The sequence below is a fragment of the Protopterus annectens genome, chromosome 2.part0 (assembly GCF_019279795.1).
Source record: "Protopterus annectens isolate FY-2018-M chromosome 2.part0, PAN1.0, whole genome shotgun sequence".
Lineage (NCBI taxonomy): Eukaryota > Metazoa > Chordata > Ceratodontiformes > Protopteridae > Protopterus > Protopterus annectens.
In genome coordinates, this window is record NC_056728.1 from 15,017,883 (window position 1) to 15,030,377 (window position 12,495).

The 12,495-nt window shown below is 41.1% G+C and overlaps 1 protein-coding gene across 2 annotated transcripts in view; it reads right to left on the minus strand.

Moving 5' to 3' along the window:
- LOC122792925 (signal-induced proliferation-associated 1-like protein 2) overlaps window positions 1-12,495 on the minus strand; it is a 2,084,855-nt gene that overhangs the window by 1,683,262 nt on the left and 389,098 nt on the right. The gene's annotated exons all lie outside the window — the stretch shown is intronic.

A 12,495-nucleotide genomic window follows, 5' to 3' on the forward strand; every position in this document is an offset into this window, starting at 1 on the left:
AAATAAAATGATTTTGAATGGCTTGATGTACATTTATTAAGGAGGTCTGTGTATGCTCAGACATTTATGAATGTGAAGGGGAGGGCCATTTTTTGACAGATGTGGCATTTAAACACTGAGAGTCATCATGCTCTTTACTTCTATAGCAGTAATAACCTCAGTATTACACTATTATTGGTAAGGGATGTATGAGCTCAGCCTTTACATAGGGGCTAGAGGGCTTTTCTCTCCTACGTGAAACAATATGAATGCATGTGAATGCATAGTTGTGCATGAGTTACTGTACTGAATGAGTGTGTGGTGAGCTGTTTGCGGTTGCATGGCTTCTGCAGACCTGCTGAAGTATTCAGCAGCCAGCAGAGTGTAATATAGTTGCCTCAGTGCAGAATGATCTGGAAAAACTGTTTTCCCAGAGACATACTATATCCCAAGTAATGGTGCAGGCTGCATCATTTAGATGTGCTGCAAGGGGGCAGATGTTGAGAAAGAAATGGAAAGACATTTACAAAGAGATATCACAAGATGTAAACTTAGTATCAACTCAGGTGGGTCACTAAAAGGAACTGTCAACTACAAAAAAGAGCAAGCATCCCAGATCAACTATACCATTGAATTATGCCAATTCAAAGTAAACATTGAGTAGGGATCCAGTGACCGACATACACCCATTCATTGAGCTACTATTATCATCAGCTGCTTTTTGAGGTAAGCAGGAAAATCCTGACATCATTCAGCTACTCAATAAATCAGCATGGATATGAGAGGTGGGATACACATGGAATGGTATGTGGGATGCACAAGGAATGGAATGTGGGATGCACATGGAATGGAATGAGGGATGCACATGGAATGGGCAGCTAAATGCTTATAGATGGTGCAGGTCACAGCATGTTATATATAAAAGTAAATATCCAACCCACAGAGCTAGAATAACTAATAAGGTGGGTTTAGAGGATACCCCCCCATATGATGAAGTGCAGTTCCCTTTACAGACAGTACATTGGAGTTTTCTGAGATCTTTGTTGAGCAACAATATTCTAGGATATTATTCTTGAGTCGTGTGTTCAGGTAGATGTAATTAAGGATAGTGCATGCAGTCAAACTGTACCTGTTCCCCAGCTGACATGTAGTGGGAGAACAAACTGAATTATCATCTCTGGATAAACATTAACTACAACATCATCGACCTAGCCATGGCTACTGTTCACAGGTTCATGACCATCACTCAAACCTGAAAATCTTTTCCGTTAAGTGTTCATTCCAGGAAGTGACCACCACTCATAGAACATATTATAATTCAAATGAATATGTCTAGATTCATCAGGATATGAATACTGTACACCAGACCATGACTGCATTTTGCTAGGACATGACTGCATTTTACTAGGAGATTACTACATTTCACAAGGACGTGACTGCATTTTACTAGGAGATGACTGCATTTCACAAGGACATTACTGCATTTTACTAGGAGATGACTGCATTTCAGAAGGACGTAACTGTATTTTAATAGGAGATGACTGCATTTCACAAGGACGTGAATGCATTTTACTAGAACATGATTACATTTTACTAGGACAAGGCTGTATTTTACTAGGACATGACTGCATTTTATGAGAGCATGACTCCCATTCTCAAGTATGAGACTGTCATTGACAAAACATAACTACTGTGCATAAGGGCCATAATTCAGCAGGGCATAACTTAGAAGTTCACTCTGTTCTTCATAAGATGATGGGTTAGATTATGTACAGTCAGTTATAACTGAATCTGTTCTGCTGTAGAGAATCATATAACGCAAAATTATGCAACAGGAAACTCCTCTACAAGAGAAACTGACAAGTATGGCCTTTCTTAAAAACAACAATAAGCTGTAAGGTGTCCGACATCTGTATCATCAAGGGGAGGGTAACTTGTTACCTTGTGTTTTAATATCTACTGGCATACTAGACATGACACACTTTATTTACTACTTCACAGTACTTCCTGAAGCAGCAGGTTTACTGATTATTTTTGTATAGTGTTTAGCTTCCTCAGTTTCCTTTGAAACACATCTAACAAGTGTACATATAAACACATACATACTCACGCAAACCTGCAGATATATACACGTAGGCACTGCACTGGAAATGAAGCAGGAACAAGTTTTCTCATAATTCATTGCACAGGCCCTTAAGGACAATAACAAGAAACCTGAAAATCTTTTCCGTTAAGTGTTCATTCAAATGTTGATTCTAGAGCTACTATTGTTCCTTTGTAGTTCCCTACTAGAAATCTCAGTGGCTATTTTTAATTCACAGTTTAATTTCTGTGATGCTGGCAGCCATGTGAGGTATCCAAACTGTAATGCATCCCATTAAAATGAAGGCTTCATTAGTTCCAATAACAGTATTAACAGATACTGAGAAAGAAGGCAGTATAGAATTACATAAATGTGATTTTAAAATCAATACGTTAGACATTTAATATAACTGTAATTACTGATTACAAAATGCAAAGTATAGAAGAACAAAGCTTTGCAGTACAACCATGGTACTCAATGTATAAGAACATTCACTTTTGCACTACACTACTTTCTCTGTAAAGATCTCTCCTAAAAATGAGTTTGTCATAACACTCAATTTTTTTGCACAAGAATTCTGCACAAAGCCAAAAATAATAGGAGACAAATGCACAAAATCAGTAACTTTTTTTTTAACTTAATAGAACATCATGTTTGGCACCAATATGCATTTTTCAAACAATAAGAAGTATGAAACTTTAATAAGTGTAACCTTCAGTGATTTAGCAGAAAATCAAAACTATTATAAGGGACAGGGCAAAAAATATGAAGTAAACTCTGCAAAATCCAAGTCAGATGGAAGGTATCTGTATTTTATATATACATATATAGATATATATATACATATAAACAAATGTAAAATAAAAGAAAGCAATGAAGCTCAGAAAAATCAAAAATACTGAAAAACTGCACTAACTGGCTAATAACAGAATTAAACTACTGTAACTAAAAAATAAAAAAAACACTACCAGCAGCAAATCACACTGAGCTTCCAATGTTTATTTACAATAAAAAATACATAAAAACATATGCCTAACCGCTTTCACCCTTATGACAAACGGGCTTCTTCAGAGTCAAAACCCAATCACTTAAATACCCATGTGCTGCAATGCAATTATCAATTAACAAGAGATCACTTCCAAGTGTCCCAACCCTTACCTACCAATTTTTATCGTAAATAAACATTGGAAGCTCCGTGATTTGCTGCTGGTAGTAGTTTTTGTTATTTTATAGTTACAGTATCAAAAATGCTGGTGTAACCTCAAAATGTTGACCAGACCAATTATAAAACTAAAACAGCAAAAAAAAAAAAAAAAAAAAGAAGACAAAGAATGTCTTTTCATATTGGGGCAAACCCCCTGTACCTTTCACATTGAAACAAGTCTCCACTCCCCCCCCCCACACACACACACACACACACACACACACACACACACACACTCCAGAAAACAAATAGTACAACTCGACGATCATACCAACTGGAAGAAGGAGGTATCTCCCTGCAGTCTGCACAGTGCATGAAGGAAAACTGCAAAATCCACCATCATCTATTCAACCCACAGTAACACTTATTCCCATTCCACAAATGTTAGACTTTATTTATTTATTTTATTTATTTATTTCCAGTTTGATGACCAGGGAAGTCCACTGGGCTCAAAGAGCCCATTTTCAGCCGAGGCCCAGGGAGAAAAGCTCCAATAATACATAGTACAAGCTCCATAATAGGAAGTACAATACATAGTAGAAACAGAAACAAACTAAGCAAAATTTAAATACAAAATAGCAAAAGCTAAGCAAAAGTTAACAGCAGCTTGGAGAAGGATGTAAAGCATATTTACATGTTTAGTGTTTGAGAACAGTAGTACAAGGTTAAATTAATACAGAGGTTTAAATCATCTGAGAATGATATAGAAGTAACATTAGCATGGATGAGTTCTTCATGCATGAAAGCAGACATAAAACGCATACTGCAAAACAGTCACTCATCTCAGACTCCAAAATTTTGCACTCCAAATATCTTTATCTAGCTACATATATATATATATATATATATATATATATATATATATATATATATATATAAATATATATATACATATATATATATATATATATATATAATGTATATATAATGTGTATATATATATGCGTATATATATAATGTGTATATATATATATATACACACACACACACACACACACACATATATATATATATATATATATATATATATATATATATATATATATATATATACAGTCTAGTCGAACATTTGAGTAATTGATATACTGTGAATTTGGCATAAAACGCGTACTGCAAAACAGTCAATCATCTCAGACTCCAAAATTTTGCACTTCAAATATCTGTATCTAGATATATATATATATATATATATATATATATGTGGGTGTACTTTTGAAGAACAAAAGTTCACTACTTCGAACTTCAGAAGTACACCCACACTAACACGAAAGTGCACTCTAGCAAACCCGCTAGACCGAATGGGCTAGCAGGCACAGACCTTAGGGTTAGGGCACAGGGTAGGGCAAGGAGATAGTTATTAGGGCTATCCCTTACCTTGACCCATGCCCTAACCCTAAGGTCTGTGACTATCGCACCACAGTGGAAGACATTCCAAATCAGGCTATGTACTCCACTGTGGTGCGATAGTCATGGACCTTAGAGTTTGGGCACGGGTTAGGGTAAGGAGATAGTTAGTAGAGCTATCCCCTTACCTTGACCCGTGCCCTAACCCTAAGGTCCATGACTATCGCACCACAGTGGAAGACATTCCAAATCGGGCTATGTACTGCACTGTGGTGCAATAATCACGGACTTTAGAGTTAGGGCATGGGTTAGGGTAAGGGGATAGTTAGTAGGGCTATCCCCTTACCTTGACCCATGCCCTAACCCTAAGGTACGTGATTATCGTACCACAGTGGAAGACATAGCTCATTTTTCAATGTCCTCCATTGTGATGCGGTAGGTCCGGTCGCTTAAGTGGGGATGTACTTTCCCATTTCGAAAAAGTGAATTTTCGTTGTAGGAAAGTACACCCATATATATATATATATATATATATATATATATATATATATATATATATAGATATAAAAACACACACATATGTTCTGCAGAGTGTACAGCAGCAGAGAGACAAAAGAGTGACTTAGGAGTAATTAAGTATCACTTTTCTTTCTGTCTTAACTAATTCTGCCTAAAACGCCAGTTTTGTTTAGCGAATCTGTGATTTAAAAAGTTTGTTATTGCTACATATTGTACTTATTTGCTGCCTGCACTTGAATTAAGTCATTTTTGTGTTTAAATAATCTGTTTAACTGTTGTAGGCTACACACTAAAGTGCGATAGCCTTTTCTGTGCATTTAAAGTGTTGTTTTGATTGTATCTACTCTATTTTCTGAAAAAAAATATATATATACTTGTTTCCCGCCTTTCTGAACTAGTATAGTCCAGTTTTCAGGTTATTGCTGAATCCAGGGCTGAGTTGCAAGTTTCTGTGTTGTCCATGTGTTGGATAGAAAGAAGTTTCTCTGTTCACCTGTGAGAGAGGGGAGCTTTGAGCAGCCTATCTGTCCCTGGAGGAGTGGTTTCAGCCCAGAAGTTAGTAGTTTATGAACCATTTTGGGCTATTTCTATTTCTTTCACTTCCCTGCTATAAAAACCGCATTTGTGCGGTTTTGTACACCGGGCAGCACCATTTAGCTAGAGTTAAACTATTCTCGGCTCCACGAAGTGTACTCTTCAATTTTTCCCTTGGAACTAGACAAACCTTCAACTTTAGCACTCAAACCATTCATTTCACAGTCAAACACTTGCTTGAAACTCATAACAAGCACTAATTAACCCTAGCACTTGATCCCCCTATACTGTCCAGAAGGACAAGGCTCTCTATTCGTCCCCACCAGCCAATCAGAAAAACAGCTTACTCTACCTATTCAGGCATGTCCAAAGGGCAGTTTCCAGTGTACTCTCCAGTCCAACTGATGGATCTGGGCATTTTGAGGCAATGTTACAACTGCCTCATGTACACAGACAACCCCCTCCTCCTACCACCAAACACTAATATATGCGAGAGATGCAATTATGCAGCCAAACTGGAGGCAAAGCTCTCTCAACCCAAGACTGGAACTGACAGTCAAGAGGAGAAGGGTAATACTTGCAACACACCACCAGTCTCACATAGACCTAATAAACCAACACCGGCAAATAACACACATGAATACATGAAAACATACTTGGAGGCTCTAAATAAAAATCTGCAAAAGCAACAGAGACCTCCAAAGCAGACATCCAACTAACCTCCACACCCCATCACCAACCATGAAACACATACTTCACATAATCAGTGTGCCATGCAATCACAGCCCTTAAGGCAAAATAACATACCCAACACACTAGTAATAGGAGACTCTATAGTCAGGCACACTGATGCCCCACTAAATAGGCTGGACAAGGAGAAGGTTACAGTTAGCTGCCTGTTGGGAGCCAGGATCCGCCACATAACACAAGCACTCAGGTCACTCCAGAACAAGTACAAATACATCTCTCTCTTTGTCCATGTTGGTGTGAATGACTTGAGACATACCTCCCTTAACTACATGAAAAGAGACATGGAAGAGCTCTCTGATCATGTAGCCCAGGCCAGTATGACCCTGACCCTGAGTAGCATCCTGCCTTCACCAAGAATAATGCGACAGTATAAAGAAAAAATGACCAATTTCAACAATTGGCTAAGTTTCTGGTGTCATTCAAAGAGGATCCAGTATCTGTCCACCTGGGATGACATGCTCGACAAGCCACGTTGCTTCGCAAGAGATGGCTTGCACCTGTCACCCTTAGGCTTTCGAATACTGGCCAAGGCTCTTGCCGCCTCCATAGTGCCTTTTGTAGGCAAGGCTCAAAAGACAAACCCACCACCATAAATAGCACAAGTAACCAAAAACTGAGGGTAATGCTACTCAACGTCAGAAGTCTAAACCTCAAAATGCACGCACTCGAGGCACTCCTCAGTATGGAAAACATCTGTGCAGTAACAGAAACCTGGTTTAAGGCTCCTGAGAGCACCCCAGCACTACTAGGCTATAACTCATACCATACCTTTCGGCCACAGAACCAGGATCAAAACACAAAAGGCGGGGGTGTATCCATATTCATTAAGGATACCCACACCTCCAGGTTAATGGTGCAGCACAATGCATCAGAGATCATCCGTGTGCAACTAACAATGGGCAAAACTGCAATCCAAATTGTAGCTTGCTACAGATCACCCGCCATGGCCTAGGACCCCCATTCTGCATTTCTGGAGACACTGGGAAATATGAAAGTCCTACCAAACACCTTAATACTGGGTGATTTCAATTATACAAACATAAACTGGGAAAACTACTCAAGTACTAACTCCCCTGCCCAATGCTTCCTAGAATTTATAAACTTGAACGCCCTGGATCAACTGGTCAACACTCCTACCAGAGGGAACAACATATTGGACCTGGTCATCACCAACATGGGCGACCAGTGTTCCACACCGGAGGTCAACCCCTCGCTGGTTAGATCAGACCATAGACTAATCACTCTGGATATCCACATACTGCCCCCACCCCCAATCAAGGAAACCACCATGAAAAACTTTTCAAAAGCAAACTTCATGTTACTTAAGACCGAGGTGGAAAGGTTCACAGCCCCCATGCTAAAGGACAATGCTGTCCAAGCTGCTGAAACCTTTACAAAGGCACTCTATGAACATCTGCAGGAATGCATGGATTGTGCTATCCCAAGTAAAACCAAGACTCACTCCTCCAAGAAAAAGAAAACAGTCTGGTGGACCCCTGCCATAAACAAGCTATACAACAGAAAGAGGAAACTAGTACAGAAAAGAGTAAAATCCCAAGAAGGAAAGACATCCCTGATCAGTATCAGCAAGAAACTACAATCCCTCATTAAATCATCCAAGGCTAGTTTCGAAAGAAAAATTGCCAATGACTCCAAAGATAACCACAAAGCATTCTTTAGCTATGTCAAGAACCTAAGTGGAAACTCTCAGATCTGCTCTGAGTTAGTGCAGAATGGCACAAAATACACTGAACTGACCGATATTGCAAACATTCTGCCAGACAGGTTTAGTGCAAACTTCACCCCCCCTCTCACCCCCTAAAGGGCCCATAACCATACCAGAAGAATGTAGGACCCCATCAATCACTGACACACAGGTTAAAACAGCCCTATCCAAAGTCAAAAACACAGCTTCAATGGGACAGGACGGGGTCCCAGGCTGTGTCTTACAAGAGCTCCAAAATTAACTAACCCCTCACCTAAACACACTGTTCAAACTCAGCCTCTCTACAGGATACATACCCACAGAGTGGTGCACAGCAACAGTTATCCTGCTCCACAAAGGTGGAGCCACAACGGACCCTGGGAACTATCACCATATAAGCCTGACTAGCCTGGTCTGCAAGGCTATGGAATGCATCATCATGGAACTCATTAACAGAGACATTGGGAACCTCCAAACCATGGACCCTACCCAGTTTGGTTTTGCTAAGGGCAGATCATGCCTCCTAAACCTGGTGGACTTCTTTGAGACAGTTACCAAGGCATTAGATGAGGGAAAGGAGGTCCAGACAGCCTACCTAGACCTCGCAAAGGCTTTCGACACCATTCCCCATTCTAGTATTATAAACAAGCTCACCAGCTTGAACATAAACCCCTACATCACGAGATGGGTTGCCAACTGGCTCACTGGATAGAACCCACATGGTGAGAGTTGCAGGCTCTACATCAGACTCTAAACCGGTTACAAGTGGCATCCCCCAAGGCTCAGTCCTAGGACCACTCCTGTTCGGTATATACTTCTCAGAGGTACAGGCAAGCATAGGAGGACTATGGCTGACCAAGTTCGCAGATGACTGCAAACTAGGGGCCATAATTGATTCTCCGGCTGATACAGGCACCCTCCAGATGGGTCTCACTGAGACAGATACCCGGTGTCAAAATCATGGCCTCAACCTAAATGCCTTTGGAAAAAACAAAGTACCCGCAAACTACCACATAGGTGGTAGTCCCCTAAATACAGAAAATGTAATAAGGGACCTGGGGACCGAAGTAGATAGTAATCTCTCCTTTGATAATCATATTGCCAAGGTGGTTAGAAAATCCTTCTATGTGACCCACCTAATCACAAAAGGGTTCACATCTAGAACAAAAGAGGTTATTGTGCCTCTCTACTCATCACTCATTAGATCCATCATAGAATACACCGCCCCATTTGGGATATACCTTACAAGATATCTTCAACAGCTGGAAAGGCCACAAAAGTACCTCACCAAAAGGATTACTGGCCTCAAACAGATGCCCTATGCAGCCCAACTCAATAAACTCCAGCTGTACTCGGTTGCATACCGCTTACTCAGAGGTGATCTCTGCCTGACATACAATTCCATGTCCAACCCAGAATTGATGGACATGCTCCACCTAAAAAAAAAACAAATCGCAGAGAGCCACACGCTCTAGAGATATAAACCTCACCACAATGATAAATAGGACATGATGGAGGGATAGATTCCTATCCCAGAGACTCCCCATGCTTTGGAACAGGATTCCAATATACATCACGCAGAGCCCCTCACTAACACTCTTCAAGAGAAACCTTGACGGGTGGATGGGAAACAGAAAATTTACCCCAGAGATCACTGCACTGGCTCTGCTGGACAGTGGCGCAGGGAACTAATGGCTCTGCTGGACAGAGGAACAAGGAACTAATCTAAGGGGGTGGCGAATGCCAACACATTCTGGCTAGGCTTATAAATGCCCTTGGGCAGATAACCTAGTACTTACCTATGAACCAGAAGTGCTAATATTGGTGACTTGGAACAGAAATCCCATGAATCACAGCATACAGGCATATTTCAATCAAAATATGTTAGAGTAACCCTGTTTTTCTGTTGAGGGTCTTTCACTCCCCAAATCTTCATCTGAGGGTCTCTGCACCATCATAAGTCCATCAATTATGTCACGATCCTTCCATTTCAGATGAGATATTCAAAGGTTACTATCTCTAGGATCTCAGAGAAGACAAATAGTGGGATTTCATTCTACATCATATGTATCTGCCTTACAACACTGGCTTATCAAGCTATGCATCAGGATCATTAGTCGCTGCTGGTGAGCCCAAACACAAATGTACTTTTGGAGAATTAGCCCTCATAGCAAAGTGTGGCATATGAATATGACAGCAAAAATCTAGATAGGAAGCTGAATATAAGTTTATTATATCACAAATAAGAATATACATCCATCATAACAGGAGAAGGGAGACAGCAGAGATGGGCAAGAACATCAGTCAATGGTTTTCTCTCCAGTCCAGCTGGTGAATCTGGGAATTTTGAGGCAATGTTACAACTGTCTCATGTACACAGACAACCCTCTCCTCCTCCAAACAGGTTCAAATATATGTGAGAGATGCAACTATTTAGCCAAACTGGAGGCTGAGCTCTCTCATCTCAAAACTGGTGTAACCAGTCAGGAGGAGAAGGTAACCTCACACAACACAATTCCAGTATCACATAGTCCCACCACATCAGCGAACCAAACACATAAATACACAGAAACATACTCAGAGGCTCTAAATAAAAATCTAGATAAGCAACAGAGACCTCCAAAGCAGACATCCAAGCAAATGCTACCTCTAAACAAAACACGCACAACACATAGCCCACAAAGTCAGTGTGCCAAGCAGCCACAGCCCTTAAGGCTGAATAACACACCTGATACTCTTGTAATAGGTGACTCTATTGTCAGACACACTGATGTCCTGCTCACCAGGCTGAATAAAGAGAAGGCCACGGTGAGCTGCCTGTCGGGTGCTAGGATCTGCCACATAACGCAAGCACTCAGGTCACTCCAAAGCAAATACAAATATGACTCAGTCATTGTACATGCTGGTGTGAATGACCTGAGACGTACCTCCCTGGACTACATGAAAAGAGATATAGAGGAGCTCTCTGATCATGTAGCCCAGGCTTGTATGACCCTGACCTTGAGCAGCATCTTACCCTCACCTAGAATGATGCCACAGTACAAAGACAAAATGATTGATTTTAACAATTGGCTAAAATTTTGGTGTCATTCAAAGGGGATCCAGTGTCTGTCAGCCTGGGATGACATGCTCGACAAGCCACATTGCTTCGCTAGGGATGGCTTGCAACTGTCACCACTGGGCTTTCAGATACTGGCAAAGGCTCTTGCCACCCCCATAGTGCCCTTTTTAGGCAAGGCTCAAAAGTCAAACCCACCCCCATAGACAGCACAAGGAACAAGAAACTAAGGGTAATGCTGCTTAATGCCAGAAGTCTTAACCTGAAGATGCATGCACTCGAAGGTCTCCTCAGTATGGAGAACATCGATATCTGTGCAGTGACAGAAACCTGGTTCAAGGCTCCAGAGAGCACCCCAGCACTACCAGGCTATACCTCATATCATGCTTTTCTGCCCCAAAACCCGGACCGAACCACAAAAGGAGGGGGAGTTTCCATATTTATCAAGGATATCCACACCTCCAGGTTAGTGGCATTGCACGAAGTATCAGAGACCATCCATGTGCAACTAACAGTGGGCAAGACTGCTTTTCAGTTTATAGCATCCTACAGACCACCCTCTCAAAGTCAGGAATCCCACTCAGCTTTCCTGAAAACATTGGAGAACATGAAGATCTCTCCGAACACCATTATATTGGGCGACTTCAACTACCCAGACATTGACTGGGAGCACTACTCAAGCCCCAGCACCTTAGCCCAAAGGTTCCTGGAAATTATAAACTCAAATGCTATGGAACAACTAGTCACCACTCCCACAAGAGGGGACAACATACTAGATGTGATCATTACCAACATGGGGACTCTATGCTCCACACCAGAAGTATATCCCTCATTGGTAAGATCAGACCATAAATTAATTTCACTGGATGTCCACATCCCGACCCCACCCCCAGCCCAGAAAACCACAGTGAAAAACTTCTCAAAAGTGAACTTCTGACTTCTCAAAACCAAAGTGGAATCCTTCAAGGCCCCAGGGCCAGTGGAAACTATGGCCCAAACTGCAGAATCCTATATAAATGCATTCTACGGACATCTCCAGGAATGCATGGATCATGCTATCCCAAACAAAACCAAGACCCAATCATCCAAAGGCAGGCATCCAGTCTGGTGGGCCCCTGCTATAAATAAACTGTACAACAGAAGGAGGAAGCTACTACATGATAGAGCAAAATCCCTAATAGGGAAGGCATCTCTGATCAGTACTAGCAAAAGATTACGATGCCTCATAAAATCCTCCAAGGCCAGCTTCGAGAGAAAAATTGCACAGGACACCAAAGACAATCATAAGGCTTTTTTCAGTTATGTTAGGAACCTGGGAT